The sequence below is a fragment of the Larus michahellis genome, chromosome 1 (genome assembly GCF_964199755.1).
Source record: "Larus michahellis chromosome 1, bLarMic1.1, whole genome shotgun sequence".
Classification (NCBI taxonomy): Eukaryota; Metazoa; Chordata; class Aves; order Charadriiformes; family Laridae; genus Larus; species Larus michahellis.
Window position 1 is genome coordinate 8,557,221 of NC_133896.1, and position 16,797 is coordinate 8,574,017.

Below are 16,797 nucleotides of genomic sequence, written 5' to 3' on the forward strand. Positions count from 1 at the left end.
ATCATATAAATTATTATTTTTTTCTTCACATGAATGACTGTGCAACTGAGGTCCCTTCAAACTTAAGCATCAGTAGCAGATTAGCCAGCAGCACAGAAAGGCAAAAAGCAAAACCAGAATACCAAAGGAGAGACAGAATTTACTTTAAATGGTCTACAATAGATCCTGGCACATCTCTGACTCAAGAAAAAAATTGAAAAAAACTGAAAAGACACTTACCACAGGATTTTGCAAATATGGGTTGATGCTTGCATACCGCCCAGCGTTACATGCAGTTGCAAAAATTCACTCTGTCTCATGAGATCACATGCATACACCCTAAGTTATAAATTTATGAAAGCTTTTGCCAAAGCCAGTCAGACGTTTTCCTTTATTTCCACAGCTGCTGAAAAGTATTATCGCATCCATACTCTATCATGTCCAAATTTTCCTTTGGACAGGATTTTGAAGTGATCCACAATTCCTATTTAAAGCCTGAGCTGGAATGGATGTTTAACTCATTTCACAAAGAGTTTGGTTATATATCTCCCTTTATGAAAAATTTAAATTGTCTGGCTAAGAAGCAGTGTCTTTTTACCCCAAGATGCTACTCCAGCAGCAGTTAAGTAAATAACACAGAACAAAAACAGGGAAAGAAACCCAAGTGTTTTGTAACTGACACAGAAGAGGGTTTTGGTTTGTTTTCACAAAGTTCAAACAGAAGACGGTTTATGACTTAACTAAAATGAGTGCAAAAGGGTTTGGAGAAGGAAGGTTTCTATTAAAGAGATCTGAACTGGTTCAACAGTAATTTGAGCTCCATATGAGCTCACTTTTTGCTGTGCCACAGTCAGCAGCGAAGCAAAAACTTCAAAAAACACAGGAGGGAGCTGATGACAGATGAGAGGGCAAGAGGCAATGCAGGGGCAATCTCTGAAATAATTACTAGCACTATATTACAGCCTGCCATGAGAGCGCCTTTCCCACATTTTTAAAGCTGCAAACGTAAACAGCACTTAAAAGGAAATTTAACTTGAGTGGTGAACCAGGAAACGAAAAAGATGAGCTGGAAGAAAATGACGGATTTTCCTGTGCCCAAGGAGCTGCCCTGGGAAGTCCTGGCTCTCAACAGAGAATCCCACTTCACGGTCACCAGGGCTGTCTATCTGTAGAAGTGGGATTTCAGGATGATGATTCTTTTCCCCCATCTTTTGCTGGCTATCACGAGAGGCTGCTATCAGCTGTGACAAATCTGACAGCATCTGCAATTTATGGGAAAAGGCCAACCACGAAGCAAGCTCAGGCCAGGCTCAGTGGTGGGTAACGCTGCCTGGAGTTCACCCCTGGCCGCCAGTACCCACACTGTGCAAGGACAACCCGAGCACAGTCACATCGGTTCCTGCAGCAGGTGGTGTGGGTGACCCTTTGGAGAAAGGGTCATCAAGAGGATGGCCTGGGGAGAGTCACGCCAAACCTGCAGCCAACAGGAGTCCCAGCTCATGCCAGCGTCAGGGCCACACTTAAAGCCCGGTGCAGATGCTGCCCCTGCCCTCTCCCATCATGCAGTACAGGATGGCGCCTGGGGACCCCTGTGACTCCGGCTCTGACAGCTGGGCTCTGGAAATACACAGTAAGGTGTGGTCTACCTGATGGGGATCTAACGAGACACCACTTCATCTCAGCCAAGTCTCCCTTCTGACAGCTTAACGTTTCACCCGCAGATCTGCACGTAATCAGCTCAGTGCTAGGATCCGCAGCTAAACCTCACTGGCTGAGCCTGAAGATTAGAGATAAACGTGAGGGTTTTTTTACAAGAAGTAAAGCAAGGCAGTTAGAGTTGTTCTTTCCCTCCTCATAACTCATTGCTGTAACTGCACCCAAAGGACACCCACTTCCAGGCAGCACTGATACCAGTTCACTCCCTTCTGGAGAGGTGGGCAGGCTGTTACTGGTCTCCAGCAGAAGTAGTTGAAAACTACCAAAACCCTGGCACAGGCTTGGACCAGGGAGGTTCATTCCTCCTGGGGAAGGCAAGACGAGCCACCATCTGTGTTGGCAGTCCAGCTGCCCAATACCCGCTCAGACGGTTTAAATCCTGACTTAGTAGGTTGAGCAGCACTTGCAGAAAGACCTCGCACCAATGGGAACCGGGTTAATGGTAGAGGAGGAAAAAAGGCACAGGCTTTGCTGAACAAGAATTTTCCTCTCCAAGAACTCTGCAGGTGGCATCCCATGTATTGCGGTAAATCCAGACAACCCTGGGCAGACCTTACAAGCGAAGTCAACAGGAGTCCTGCTGGGGGTTTCATACTTTCTATATACAAAGGCAATTTTAAATATGGACCCTAAAGGTGACGGTTTAGGACACCAATGCAAACACGCAAATGTAGGGAACCTGAATAACCAAGATTTCTTTGCATATAGGGACCTGCTAGCCAATTTATTTTTTTTTTTGCTTCTCTGCGGAATGCAAATGTAAATGGAACCATAAGTATTTTTGATAACAGGTAATGATGCCTTAGGAGAGCCTGTCTGATTTTTCTTTATTATATGGGCAAGAGGCCAGACAGAGCATTTAGTTAATTAAAGTTTTATTGATAGTGGTAAGTAGTACATTTCTGACATCCTTCATTTTTTTACTCTCAGTAGGACATGGTCCTTAGCTTTTCTTTTATGTACAACAGCAACAAAAAAAGAAAAATAACTATGTAGCTTCCTGAAAGATCCAAATAAAAAGCTACTGCTAAAATAAATAAATAAAATAAAAAGCAAATTCATCATTCTACATAGCCATCCCCTAGAAAGACTTGCATGCAGATGAAATGGGAAAGAACATTGCCTAGGCTGTTAAGGGGAAATGCTGTATTACCAATTTAAGTTTGGAATAAAAAAAGCAAAGGCAGGAAGTAGGAAAAAATAATGAGATCCTTATACTCTGCAAGTTGGCCAAATGTACCAACCCTTGTTATATTTGTTTGTCATGTGTTACGCGCTAGGCATGTTTGTGCACTGGGAAGAATACCAGATAAAACATGTGGTTATTTGCCTGCAGAGATAATACAGCTAGAACACAAGCTCAGGTCTGCAGCAGCTGTCCTTAATAAGCATTTCTTATTTAAGCAAAGATTGATCCTATATGATGTTATAGGCCACTGATAGAAAAGACTATCATAAAGCAAAGAAATTGCTTTACGATATAATCTTTGACTGTTTAAAAAAAAAAATGAAAAACATAAGCAAGAGCCAACACACATATGCTGTGGGCTTATGAGTTTCATACTACTATGTCTAAGTTCCCACTTCATGTAAAACCAGCTTTTATCTTTCTGTGATACAACCCAGCAGTATGTTTAATTCAATAGTTAGTCTTTCAACTCCAAGGCCTGAAGCCAGTTTACAAATACATAACAATTTGAAATAACAAGAATTTCCTATCCGTTCTAATTTTCAAAACTTTGTGATGCACATGTCATTCAGTTACAGGAACAGCTCATTCATTTACAGAAAGCTTCTAGAAGGAAGTGATAAATTAACATTACACATTTATAGTTGTAACCAAATGAGGGGACAAAAATACATAGGGGTTTTTTTCCTATGTTCAGCTTTACAAAATTTTCATGTGGTTTGTTGGTCAGAAAGTTAGCAAAAATGAAAGCGTATCTACTACTCCCCATCTCAGCTACCCACCAAATGACCGTTAAATAGAGCTGAAGGAAATCAGTGTGGTTTGCTTGCACAACAGGCTTCCTAAAAAAGGTAGCAACCATGTTGTAAATCATTTAGACGTGGAGTAGGACTAGTGAATCTAGGACACTATTCTGATGCCCACATCTTTGTTAAATCAGCAGAGCTCTAGCAAAACCAGACTGCAAGAGCTGGGCTACACGAGCCACCACAGGGAGTTCCCTTGGTGCAAAGCTAAGCTGCAAAAACATACCCAGAGAGACTGCTTCATAACCAAGAAGCAATACAGGACCAGGTCAGGTATTTAAGCTAAATTATCACATAAGAAATCTAAGAAAGTCATTTAAGTGTGCGCTCGCACGCCTCCTCATAAGTTTGGGCTGATTGCAGCCAAATTTTTAAAAGGTTTGAAGCCTACAAGATATGATGCTCCCCTAAATTTCACGTAAACTGGTCGCTGAATAATGAAAGCCAGGAGTCCAGGCTCTGGCAGCTCTCATTCCAGTGCTGCCAGACAACAGTTACAAGTAACAGTCCTTGGAAGCACATTAACAACAAACAAACAACCCTAAGAATTTGGATCAACAGGAAATGAAGTGTCAGGAAAACAAAACCAAGGCTTATGGAAGACAAAACCGGAGGATCCCCACATTGACTACATGTGAACTGCATGACAACAGGGTTTTAGTTATGCAGCACGAAAAGTTCAAGCTAGTGATGCTGGTGGGAAAGATTCATGCAGGCTTATCTCATGCAGATCAGCTAGAAAGTTTACAGCTTCAGTTTGCAGCAGAAATACATATGGTACAAACAGATAAACTACAATTTTATTTATTATTTTTTTTAGTTACCCAATATCTCATTTTCTTTCCAGTCTAATATTGCAGTCTGACCCATTTTCTTCCCCAACCCAGAGATCAGGTCGAAATTTATCAAACACGATGATGATGAAAAGGTCAACTCTAATGTACCTACCCGCCTGCATTCCTTCGGAAAGTAGGTGTCTTGTAGGATACCTCTGGCTTCTGTGCCACATTTAAGAAACAGTAAGAAACCAAAAACAAACAGAAAAAGCCCCAAAAGCCCAAACTATTCCACCTTTAAGTACAAAGATCTCTTCTATTAGCAAAAAACACGCCATCATCGTACAGACTAAATTGTTTGAGAGTTGAGAGGAAGACAACAAAAAAAGCTGATCATTTAAGCCGGCCATCCTACATTTTAATAGTATGTCGATGCTTCTGCTCCAATGCCAAACCAATCCTGTAAACTTCAAGTGCCAGATTGAATTATAAACCCTAGTCAAGTCCTTTTAAAAATGCTTTTCTACTCCCCTTCCATTAAGTACTTCAGAGTAATAACACTTAAATGTAGTCTCAGCTTTCAATATCCCAAACTTTAATGATTCAAGCCTTTAAACTTCTATTCATCTGCTCTTCATTCAACAATTGGTTTACAGAAAGATATTTAAATTGTTTTAAAAGAGTGCTGCGGCTCACTGTAGGACCTTTTGATTCTCCAGCATGCACTATCACTTATTTACTTTAGGTTTTCCATTAGTCAAGTGCTGGCTGGTTCATATTCAAATGAATCACAAGCACCAGAGCAAACAAGACAGTTAAGGCAAAGGAATCCAATTCAAACAACATCCAGTGCAGAAGACGTTTAAAAGTCAAGAAAACTAAGAGACATTTACTTTGCTTTTTAACTTAGCATGTTTAGAAACAAAAAGTGATCATTAGGAAAGTCTGAAATTGCTTAAACTTATACAGAAACGCCACTAAAAACTCCTTATCTCTTGATTTTCATCGCTGACACCGAGGCATTGACTGAAAACACGAGGTACTGCAATTAATTAAATTCTTTCCAAATGCATGTCCAGGAAAGGGCAGGGGGAATCCCAGACCCTGCTATAGGACTACACTGTTCTCCCAAAACGCAAAAATACTAAAGTAGTGCAGTAACCGTGCGAGTGCTACTGCCCTTCCTGCGTGCAATTTAGAGACACAAGTGAGCATTGGGCTTTAAGGTGCATCATCCTTTACATTAAAAAAAACAAAGGTCAGGCTCTTGTGATCCAGAGGACTTACCAAAAGCACAAAAGAAATGTTTATTCTACGCTCAGCCCAAATTGTAATGAAACTTAACATTTAACCAGGACAGAGGAAAAACTGCAATTTAATGAAACCGCAGTTAGTGACATCCCATAAAACGATGCCAATCACTTGCCTTTGAGTCAGCTACATTTCCACATTTAGCACAAGTGCTTTGGGTGACTCACACCAATAATCTATCCGGGAGATAAATCTCTAGCATGGTTTTGTTGCAGCTTTTCAAGCTGTAATTTTCCTGGTGCTCCTCATTTGAGCTTCAATTATTTGAACATTCAACTTGAACTCCAGTTTGTCTTTAGGAATTTTCTCAGAAGTAACAAGATTAACGAGGGTAACGTAAGACGCACGAAATTGGCAAGTAAGGTAACGAACATGGTCTAACCAGATCCTGTTTTCAGTAAGAAGCAGCTTTTTAGGTTGCCTACTTGCCTAAAGGGCTTTATGAGATGAGAAGATGCTTTCTATATTGGGGTTGAGAGTTTATGCTTGAAATATAAAGTTTATGTTATCTTTTCATTATGTTTCCATTTGCAATGTTTCATCCTGTTTGTTTTGCTTTGGTTTAAAGTCCCAAGTTCAAATTCTATCCTCACACTAATTAGTTATGGCTGTAGGCAAGTCAATTCAGCCTTTGTTTCTCAATCTGCAAAAAGACAATAATAAATATTTATCTACTTTAAATAGATATTGGAAGGATTTGTTTATCCTGACTCAGTTTGGTTTTCAAACACATGAGTCTATACATTTCCAAGGAGAAATTACCGAGTTTAACCACGTTAATAGGAATGATTGCAATTTTTATAAATGGCTTGTTGAGCTTTCATATCCTTTCTTTCCTGAGTTTCCTACAGTACGGTTCTAGGCCTCCCATTTAGCAAACTGTGATACCCTAAGCTGACTTCATAGCATCTTAAATATGGCAATTTAAAAAGAAAAAAAAAAAAAAAAGGGAAACAGTACACTAATTACAGAGACATTGAATCTTAAGAATCTGAATGGTTGTATTTTAGAGTACAGAATTTTTTTTTCTAGTCCTTTTCCTGGGGGAAAATAGCCAGTAGGAATGGGAGCTCCTTATTTCATTGCTTTTACAGTAATGAATTATCTTTGATATTCAGTGTGTTGTTGACTGGTATGTGTAATCTGGTGCTTTCTAAATCCATTCTTTGCCTAACTTCATAGCACTCTAAACATCTGCACTTAGAAACTAAATTAACTACATCTGTGGCTTTTTTAGCAGTCAATTAATTGGCTTCCTATTAGAAAGAAAAAATACCCTAAGCCAAAATGTGATTCTGGAGATAAAATTAAGATGAATCTCAAGTCTTTGTGAAGCATCAAACCTGAACAGAAAATCAGCTGAGGCTTCATCATCATTAAAGATAAAAAAAAAGAATAAATGAACTCACCACTGGTTCAAACTTTACTACTTAATTCTACTAGTCCTGATGTTACTTGTAATAAAGAGATTAAGATCCAATACTAAAATGGGAGAAAGGGGTCAAAATGATCCCTTAGAGTAGTCATTTAATGAAGCACCATTTTATCAATGCATGCTATGCCCAATTTGATAGGGCTCTTCATCAATTCAGTTTCAGTCAATGTTGGAAGGAATAAGCTCTCTGAAATCTCACACTCCTCTACCTTAAATTTCATTATTAAACTCTTGCTTTTCAGTGCAGAAAACAGGCATTACAAATGCAGCCCTCCCCCTGTACCCTAACGGATGATGGCAGTCAAAAGAATTAAGCACTGAAACAAAGCCTTCCTTCGACACAGAGAAACACAGAGAAGTAAAACAAGTGACAGCAGTGTGCTTCAGCAGCTAGTCTTTTTTTCTTGCATAATTCTAAGGAAGAAAAAAAAAAAGGCTCCAAAGAACAGTTTTCCTGAAAGCTGATATGGGGATACTTCAGCAATTGAGAATTTTTGTACACGGCAGACACCAAGACCTTAATTAGCATAGCATTATAAAACCTGGGCATCCTTCTGGGTGCAATCTAAGTGCATCACAGATTGAGCCAACCACAGCCTCAGCACCACAGAAATGAGAACCTTACCCTGGCAGAGGCTGGCTGTAGTCATCCCATGCCAGCAACACTGTGACAGCTTTGAGGAGAGGAAGAACTACTTACCCATAGGAAATCACGGCAGTGGATTAGGAAGAAAACAAAGATACCTGAATTACAAATTGAGCAGAAAATTTAGCTATTTTGGTATCCAACGTGCTACCGCATCCAAGTCTCCCAGGATTTAAATACCTTCCCCTCTTTTGAAGTTCTTCACCCAGCTCCTTTAAAAAGCTACTCTGCATTTTGAGCTGGTACCCATTTTTAGAGTTGTCTGCTATAAAATTTCAGAATAAAAGTGATATGAGTTGCAGAAGTTTTCGAGCAAAAAGTACTGGCGTAACTTTCTGAAGTCCTGTTTTCTGTGCGACTTCCCATATAGACCTATGCTTCTCCTCCCTGCAATAATTTTTGGCTGAAGCTGGCAAATGGATCACATTTAGCTAAAGTAACATGTTGTCTTGGATCTGTTAATCCCATTAGTTACCTGGAAGCAGGTAGCAAGGTTGAGGAGATGCCTTTTTAGTGCTTCTACAGAGAAAAAGTAGACCTTAACTAGCTGGAAAGTGTATAAATCCCTATAGGCCAGCTGACAGGTTTCAAATTTGTTCTGTAATGCAATAAACGTGAGTGACAAAGCACCTTTATATAGATAAAGCTACCTCTACAACAGCAGTTTCAGTAAAAATCTGGCTTTCCAGCAAAGCAGCTGCGTTCAGTGCAAAACTGATCTCTAATGCAAGAAAAAAAAAATTTACTTCAGGTTTGCAAAAACACTGAGCTGGTGCCACCAAAAAAATAACATGCTGTACCTTTTTGTGTCACTAATGTCCATTCGCTCACTCTCTCTTCCCTCTTTAAACTGTAAATTCCTCAGGGCAGAGACAGTTAGGACAGTTTAGGACAGTTTTCTGAAGGAAGGGCCCTCAGGCCACTAGAAAATAAAAGAATAGCTGGCACACATTTTCCAACTTGATGTGCTAACTTGTCCTCACATCCTCAAGCAAGGAAATTTATTTTATTCTGCTTATATACATCACAAAAAAATTCAAAGTCATTGCACATTAAGTAAACTGTTGGGCTTATAAAGGAAGCTGAAGGCACGCCACTTTCACATAATTAGGAAAAGGATGTAGCATGTAACGCCACGAGTTGATGCCTCCAACCTCTCCCTCTTTTGCTCAGTTTCATCAGTCTCTAACTACAGAGAAGGCAATATAGGCCCAAGAACTCAGATTTGAGCTTTCCCAAAAGAGTGAGTGTTTTGATACAATGACATCACGTCCTTCAGCCTTTTAAACTAAATCCTCCACCTGAGACTGACTAGCACGGACATTCACAAACTACAGCCTTCATAACAAGCTCCAACTTTAGTTGCTGGAACTTCAGAAAAATATTTTTATAAATCTTTTCAATGGGATATGGCATCACCCCAAGAGACAGATGTTTTCTGCTTTTCAGAGACACTACATTTCTTGAATTCTAATGCTAGGTTTTAAGGTATTTTCTGAAAAAGGAAGAATATGTTTTCTCATATTTTGCATAAGAAGTTTATGCCTCATTCAGTTTTTGTGTACTTGAAAGAAAAACAGGTAAATGAAGAGCAATGGGCATGCTTAGACTGTCTTTGGAGAGCCACCCTGCTCCCCGCAGCTGCTATCTGTGGTTAACAAATAGCACGCACAGGACAACCTCATGCACAGCCAGGGCTTCCTTCCAGAATACACAAGACTCCCTGCTCCTGAGCAGTTCTGAGCAGTTGGTGCCTTGTGCAGCTCCCTACGACCAAGGACACAGGGGAAAAGTAGGAGAGCGGCAAGGCAAGCTGTGCTTACTGCTTGCCCTTACCCTGGCAGCCACCTGTGAAAGGTCACGTCTTCACCTATCAAAACCTACTGCCAGCACAACTGAACTGCAAAGTTGGTTTACAGTACACAGCGCCCTGGTTTTCTGCTGCATGTTACTCAGAAGGATAGTGTTAAAGGTACTTCTTGGAAGAAAAAGTTGGTTTACTTTTAGAAATATCAAAAAAGCACCTTCCATCCAAGGAAAATCCCAAAACGACTACAACTCTTTCCCCTTCCTTTCCTCCATTCTCTTAAGACACTCAAATTTGGCTACAAATTTCTGCCAGACTTTCCAGGGGGCAGCAGTGACGTACCAGGTATTACGTGAGTTAAACTCATGTATAATGGCTTGCATTATATGACATAGCTCATCTTCAACAACAAGTTACTTGGGAAAGCTCTAGGATGAAAAAAAAATAATTAAATAATAATATAATGCAAAAGCTATCATAACCCAATCAAACTCCTCCCCGTTCTCTCCAAAAAGAAACCACACAAATCACAGCTGCTTCAGATAAAAGTTTGCTTTCTTCCTCTACTAACAGCCAAGCCCCAAACTGCATCTCAGGGTGAGCCCAGGCACCCACTCTTTCTTGAAGGGCACTGAGGAGCTCAGCTACAGCAGCAAGTCTGAAGGACATAGCAGCAATGCAGTGGGACACTCAGCAAGTCACCTCTTTTCCTGATGACACTTCAGAGGAAACTGAGGTAGCAGAGACGTATTTCAGTTGAAACAGCAGAGCAGTGCACATATTTGAAGGGATGCTCAGCAGCTCATCCTGCGAGGAAGGAGAAAATTTCCTTTGGCTCAAACTAAACTCCTTGCTCTCCAGAGGTGCTAAACAGTAAAGCTTTTCCTCTCTAACAGTTATATTAATACACAAAGTGACTCAAGACCATCCGTAAGTGCTCTGCTCAGCTAGAGGTGCATTTCACCCAACTGACAGCATAAACTCCAGCTCCCCTGAAATCTTTTTCATCTTGTTTAGAAGCATCCAGCACAGGCACTGGCCTAGATTAGGAGTGCAGTTATGCACACACGAATGGTCTTGACCCACTTCTCGTCACATCGTCTTCACTACTCAGAGCTGCAAACTCTGTTTTATTATTAGCACCAGAACAAAAGGCTGTGTATATACATGAGGTCTTATGAATGCCCATTCACTGTACAGCCAAGGAAGGAAAAGAATCATTCTATTATTTCCCATCATCATCCTCCTCTTGCCAGCCCAAAAGACCCACTGGATGCCATCACTATAGAAATACCTTTGACTGGCAGTGTTTGGCTCCCATTCAGAGGAGATGCCACAGGACCTGGTGACTTAGCTAGCACCAGTGGGCACAGGCATGGTGAACTGAACGTCCTTCCGAGAGGCACAGAAGAACTCTAAATATTCAAGTAAGCAAAAGCAGCTTAATGTGGGTTTCCTTTTACACAATAGCAGCTTCAAGACTCGGTTCCCCCCCCAAAAAGTATACTATACAGTAAAGCAGGGAGATGCCTTCAACCACAGTCAATCACAAAAGCAGTTTCTCCTTCAGAAGCATTTGTGGATTGTAGCTCTTCAGCTTACAGGAAAGTGAGCAATTCCTGAGTACAAGGTGAAAAAATAAGACCCATGCCACTACAACAAGCAGCAAGGTTGCTTGCTGTCCAGGACATTAAAGCACTCACTATAGCAAGAGCACGTTTCATGCTTCATCATCGTAAAGATAGCTCTCTACAGGACTCTAACGTAGCTCTTAACAGAGAGGCAGTAAGTGTAAGACGCTGCGATTTGCTAAAGGACAGAAACAGAGGTTTTACAGTTCATCCTACAGGCACGTACACTGCCTGAAATTGCAGTATAAATGTAAAAATAAAGAAATTGATCTCATCTAAAAGAAAGGAATTTGTCTTGCTGTCCCTAAAGGACTGCACTATTCCTCTCTTTGAAGAACATGTATTTGCAAAAAAGGCAATCTTCGGGCTTCACGATGCCAGAAAATTTAAAAAATGTAAGCAAATCTAGGAATTTTGCTTCTAGGATAAATAAAGCTACATAAGGCAAAGGTTATTGCATTTGTGCTCCCTGCTGTCATCATGAAACCAGGATCTTTGTCCCATCTAAGCAAGCTGATGCCCTGCTGAATATTCAATTAACTCCATGCCAGGCTACATCTATACTAGAAAGCAAAATACACCAAGCTACCACAAACCCTGCTCTTTCAGCTTAGACCCAGGCTAAAAAAAAAATCAGAGTAACTACCGATTTCAAATGTTATTTTTAAATGTGATACAGACCAGTGGACAGAGTGCTGCACACAACTGCTCCAAAATCTTTGTGGCTTATTCTTTTATAGACACAACTTGGAAATGGTGCTCTCCCACCTGTGAGTTTCCCACCCTTCATTGCACAAAACTTATAGCATCGGTCTAAACACAAGAAGTAGGCTGCCAGCTTGAAACATTTTTTGAAACTGAAGTTAAAACTATGACAGAACTTGCAATTATAACAGTCAACCACCACACACAGTGGTGTAAGGCAAAGTGTTACTTCAAACTTCAGTTTTCCCAGTGTGATGAAACACAGAGGTAGAAGGTATCCTCTGGTGTTTTCGAGTTATACAGAAAGGGGAAGAAAAGGTTCTGTTTGACCACATCCTTCCTTTTCTTGCAGATGCCCATGCTCCCTGCTCATACAACCCCTATAAGATTTCTGTCACAAGAGAATTGCCACACGCAGCTCCTTGTTGCTCTGCAATGCACACAGCCCTTCACACCAACGCCCTGAAGCAGAAGAGGATGTCTGTGCACAGCAGAAGAGCAGCCACCCCTTTAGTAACCACCTTTAAAAAGTAGCATGAGCCTGGTCTCTCAGGGTGGGGATCTGCACTTGCATCAACTCACCCAGCTGCTGGGGTGACTGACAGGCAAGTCCTGGTCTTGCCACAACCCTCCTGGCTCTGCAAAGTCTTCTTTTCCCTTCTGCTGGCACCTGCTCACATGCAACTGTACAACGGCACAGATGAAGGACCTCCCAGAAGATCCATCCAGAGACCCATCTGTAAAAACAGCACCCACTATTTAAAGGCAGGTGTAGAAAGGAGAAGAAAGTGCCCCTTACTGTTTTTTCCCCTCTCCTATGTATGCCGAATGTCTTTGTTTAAGGACTTACTGTTACAAAACCCTCATGATTTTCATAGTCTAACAAAGACTAACATACACATTGGTAGAAGGGCAGTCAACTACTAATTGCATCACAGCCAGGTAACCAAACTGATTTTCATACCGTGCCTCTTCTCTTCTCCGGCTCCTTCACGCAGGGGGAAATTCTTTGGTTTCAACGCTAGGCCAATAGTTCAGGAGACACAAGTTCAAGCTCTTGCACCACTACACCACTTGCACCACTATACAATTCCTGTGTCGTCATGGACAACCCATTTACTTTCTTCTGCTTTTATTTCCCATCTGCAAAGGGAAGGTGTCTTCCCCACCGCGGGAACATGCAGCACCTTTCCGCATCAGCGTGGTTTTGAGAGGATTAATATAAATGAAGCGTGCGCAGAAATCAGCCTGACAAGAACATGCAAGATTTGGAAAGAGGAAGTATCACTGAGATACGCAGTTCTAATCAGGTAATTTATCCTCCTCCTAAAAAGTGTTTTTCCTATCAAATTTGTACCTTTATGTTCAGGTTAGCATGTGAACAATTCCCTTTCCACAGCTGAATCCTTCCATTGGCTTATGTTTAATTTTAACATCAAAACCAAAAATACAGAAGAGTTGCAGGCTCTTTGCAGCATCTATGTTGAGTGCGAACCATACTTCTACTGATACTCAAGAACGCATCAGGTCTGGCCAAGCCAGAATAAACTTTAGTCTAGTCCCTGCACTGATGAAGCATTAAGCACATTTTTTCGCCTCCAAAGTTAGACAGCACATGGATCTTGCTCTTTGATGCTTACTTTTTCCAAAAGCGTCAGAACAGTATCAGCTGTGAGTGGTGTCTGACACGCTCTTTTTGTGTATTTATGAGATGCAAATGGCTCCAAAGCTGTACAGCACAAAGATGTCAGATACAAAAATGGCTCAGCAGAGACTCTGCGAAGCTGAGCATTGAAACTTGCTCTTTTTAAAACTACTACAGTGCCACAACAACCTTAGAGTTGGCCACGTGTATTTAATACTGTTAATTGCATACAAAAATAACATAGTTTTATTCAATAAAATCTGCTTTTTTGAAACTTTGACGGAGCCAAAGTTCTGTTAAAGCCAATTACGGGTTAAACAGTTCCACTCTTCTTCCCACAGCTAGTAAACAAGAGGTTTTGCTTCTATCTTTCCCGGTTTTTCTTCTGCTCCAATTTACAGACGATTTTCCTGTCCTTACTGATGTTTTGAAGGGGTATACTCAAAATTAGTTGTTTCTATCAATGTTACAAGGTCGGCACTATGTAAAAACCCAGCAACTCCCCCACCCCTGTCTACTCACTCAGTCTCTCTCAAGCCTGGCTGTTCCACTATGTGACTCTGTCAAACAATCTGCCGCTTCAGCAAATGCACTGGCCATAGCCACCACACAAATCAGCTTGTAAAGAAGAGGCGTGTGCATGTGCGAGAAAGATCTCCCAACGGCAGCTGCCACACAGCTCCTCACTCACCTTGTTGTGCACGGGTGGTGTAGGGCAGTTCAGTAGTTAGTCACAAAACTTTTAAAATGCTCAAGGGTGAGCTGGAGTTCACAGAAACTTCTTAATTTTGAAGAGAGGGAAAAAAAGATGCCAAGACTGAAAGAGAAAGAAAAGAGTAAATTAAAGGATATAAGCTCTGAAGCAGAAAGGAGGAAGTAAGCAGCAAAGTATTTTGAGGACCTGATGAGATGACTCTCCCACCTCTTGTCCCTTACTTTTGGGAAGCATCAGCATACCATTTTAATTAACAATACGTCAGTGCTGGAGGCAAAATAGCGACATTACTCTCGAGTATTTTGGACTCTGGAAAACACAAGTGACACTTCACCTGCCAAAAACATCCCTGGCAAAACTCCCCTGACATCAGTGGAACTATACCAAGCATGAAATTGGTCCACAGTTGCTTTAAGACAATAAAGGCTTTGTTTTAGGAGATATGAGGCATTTGTGGTCCTTTTTAATAAAGACCAGCAAACAATTGTTTATTGTCCCCAAGCAAATAACCCTGACAATAAGCAAGCAGCTATCACATTCATAGTACGCACTGTCTGTCCATCTAGTGCTAGGAAAACGATCATCAATAAAGCATGAGATTCTCAGTGTCCTGTTCATATCACAGGGAGATTAAAGACAGTTTAAATGCCTCTCAAATTGCCTACAAGATACGCAAGCAATTATTCCCATTTTTAACAATGTTCTTCCACGCTCCTACTTCTCTGCCAAGTCAATGGAAGTTAAATATCCTCATTGATGCTACAGCATTTAGCACATTCATGTACGTACCACAACGCAGAACAGCACCACTGCCAGAGTTATTCAACAATACTCCCACCACAAACTATACACAGAGACCACATTATGCTCACACAGAAGCATCTTTTCCTCATTTTGTTTGACTCTGCAAATTCTCAACGAAATCCCAAAGAGTTCACATGTTCCTGCTTCTCTCGAGTTTGCTACAAGCATCGCCTTGAACTTACAGGACCAGACTCTGCTCCAATGCCAGCCACGGCATTCGCACAGTATCGATATATGCCAGAACTCATTAAGCTATGAAAAAAAAAATAAAATCTAACAGGAGAAGCAAAGTAGTGAAGTTACACAGAGCTCCTGCACTGCACCCTTTCCCCTTGCAAGCCCCCAAAATACACGTATCCACGCAGTTCCCCTGGCCAGCTGCTCTGCCGTTCAACCCAACACGTAGGAAAATCTGGACATTTGGGCTCTTGGGGCCCTTCAGGGAAACTGTGACAGAACCGCACTGGGATGGATGGACAGACGGACGGACAGTCGGATGGAAGCACAGGGAGACAGCGCGAGTCCTCAGGGCTTGCAGCTCTCCCAGCTTTTACTTTTTTTAAAGATCTGTAAGGAAACAGCCACCCTCCACACTTTGCACATCTGAAGTTCAGTTGCTCCCAACTCCCACTTAACAGGGCAGGGCATAGGGGAAATAAAATATGTGGTTTTTTTTTTTTATTCTGTTTTCCTTTTCCACCTCCTCTTCCTACCCAACGCACCACACGCCCCCGGCCCCACCAGCCCCCAACGCCCGGACCCCGCCGGGCCGCTGGGGTGCCCCGGCCCCGGCAAAAGAAGTCACCAGAGAATAAAAGTTGCCCCATCGACAAGCCGAAACCCCCACCGGCTCCACAGCCCCGGCCAGCCGGGAGGAAACCCGCCGAGCAGCCACCGGCTCGGCCGCGGGGGTCAGCGGCGCCCCCCCGGGCACCCTTCTACCTCGCTCCCCTCTTTTTTTCTTTAGCAAAACTGTGATTAACTCCCCAAATTTCCCTTCAGGAACGAAGGGACAGAGATGAGGCGCTCCCGGCGGCGCCCCAGGGGCCGGGGTTGCCGCCGCCCCCTACAACCCGGGGAGGGGAACCCCCCTCCTCACCCCGCGGACCCTCACAGGCAGCCGCCATCCCTCAGCCATCCCCCCGCCCCCCCCCCCCCCCCAAGCTCTTCCCGTCCCACCCCGCCGGCAACCGCGCCTTTGTGTGAGGAGACACAAAAAAAACCTACCTCGCCGGGGCGGCTCTCCCCGCCCGGCAGCGCGGGGGACGAGGGCAGCGAGACCCCGAGGAGGAGGGAGGGAAGGAGGGAGGCCGGCGGCAATCGCCCGCTCGGTGGCTGGCTGACTGACTGACTGACTAAGGGACTGCCCGCCCGCCACACGCGCGGAGCCGGCCCGGCCTCGCCTGAGGGGAGCGGCGGGGCGGGCCGGGGGCGGGCCCCGCCGCTGAGTCACCACCCGGCCGCCTCCTTTGTTGTCAGGCGTGGAAAAATCCGGGGTGGGAGAGCCCGGCTGGGTGGAAATCCCGAAAGAAAAGGGGTCGGGAATAAAAGGGAAGGGGGGGTGTAGGGAGGCGGGGGTTGAGCGCCGTGGAGCCGGCGGGGGGGCGGCCATCGGCCCAGGAGGCCCATCCC

The 16,797-nt window shown here is 42.9% G+C and overlaps 1 protein-coding gene across 4 annotated transcripts in view; it reads right to left on the reverse strand.

Moving 5' to 3' along the window:
* The window catches only part of FAM107B (family with sequence similarity 107 member B), a 61,096-nt gene extending 44,544 nt beyond the window's left edge, over positions 1 to 16,552 (reverse strand). Inside the window, exons 1-3 of one of the 4 annotated variants that reach the window (XM_074573332.1) lie at positions 16,393 to 16,532; positions 14,338 to 14,463; positions 10,368 to 10,472 (exon numbers count right to left, since the gene is read on the reverse strand). The gene's annotated coding sequence lies outside the window, so the exon portion shown is untranslated. Of the gene's footprint in view, positions 1 to 10,367; positions 10,473 to 12,583; positions 12,739 to 14,337; positions 14,464 to 16,392 lie in introns of all 4 variants that reach the window. The other 3 variants (XM_074573331.1, XM_074573335.1, XM_074573336.1) reach the window with 3 other exon arrangements.
* Between the last annotated feature and the right edge of the window lie 245 nt (positions 16,553 to 16,797).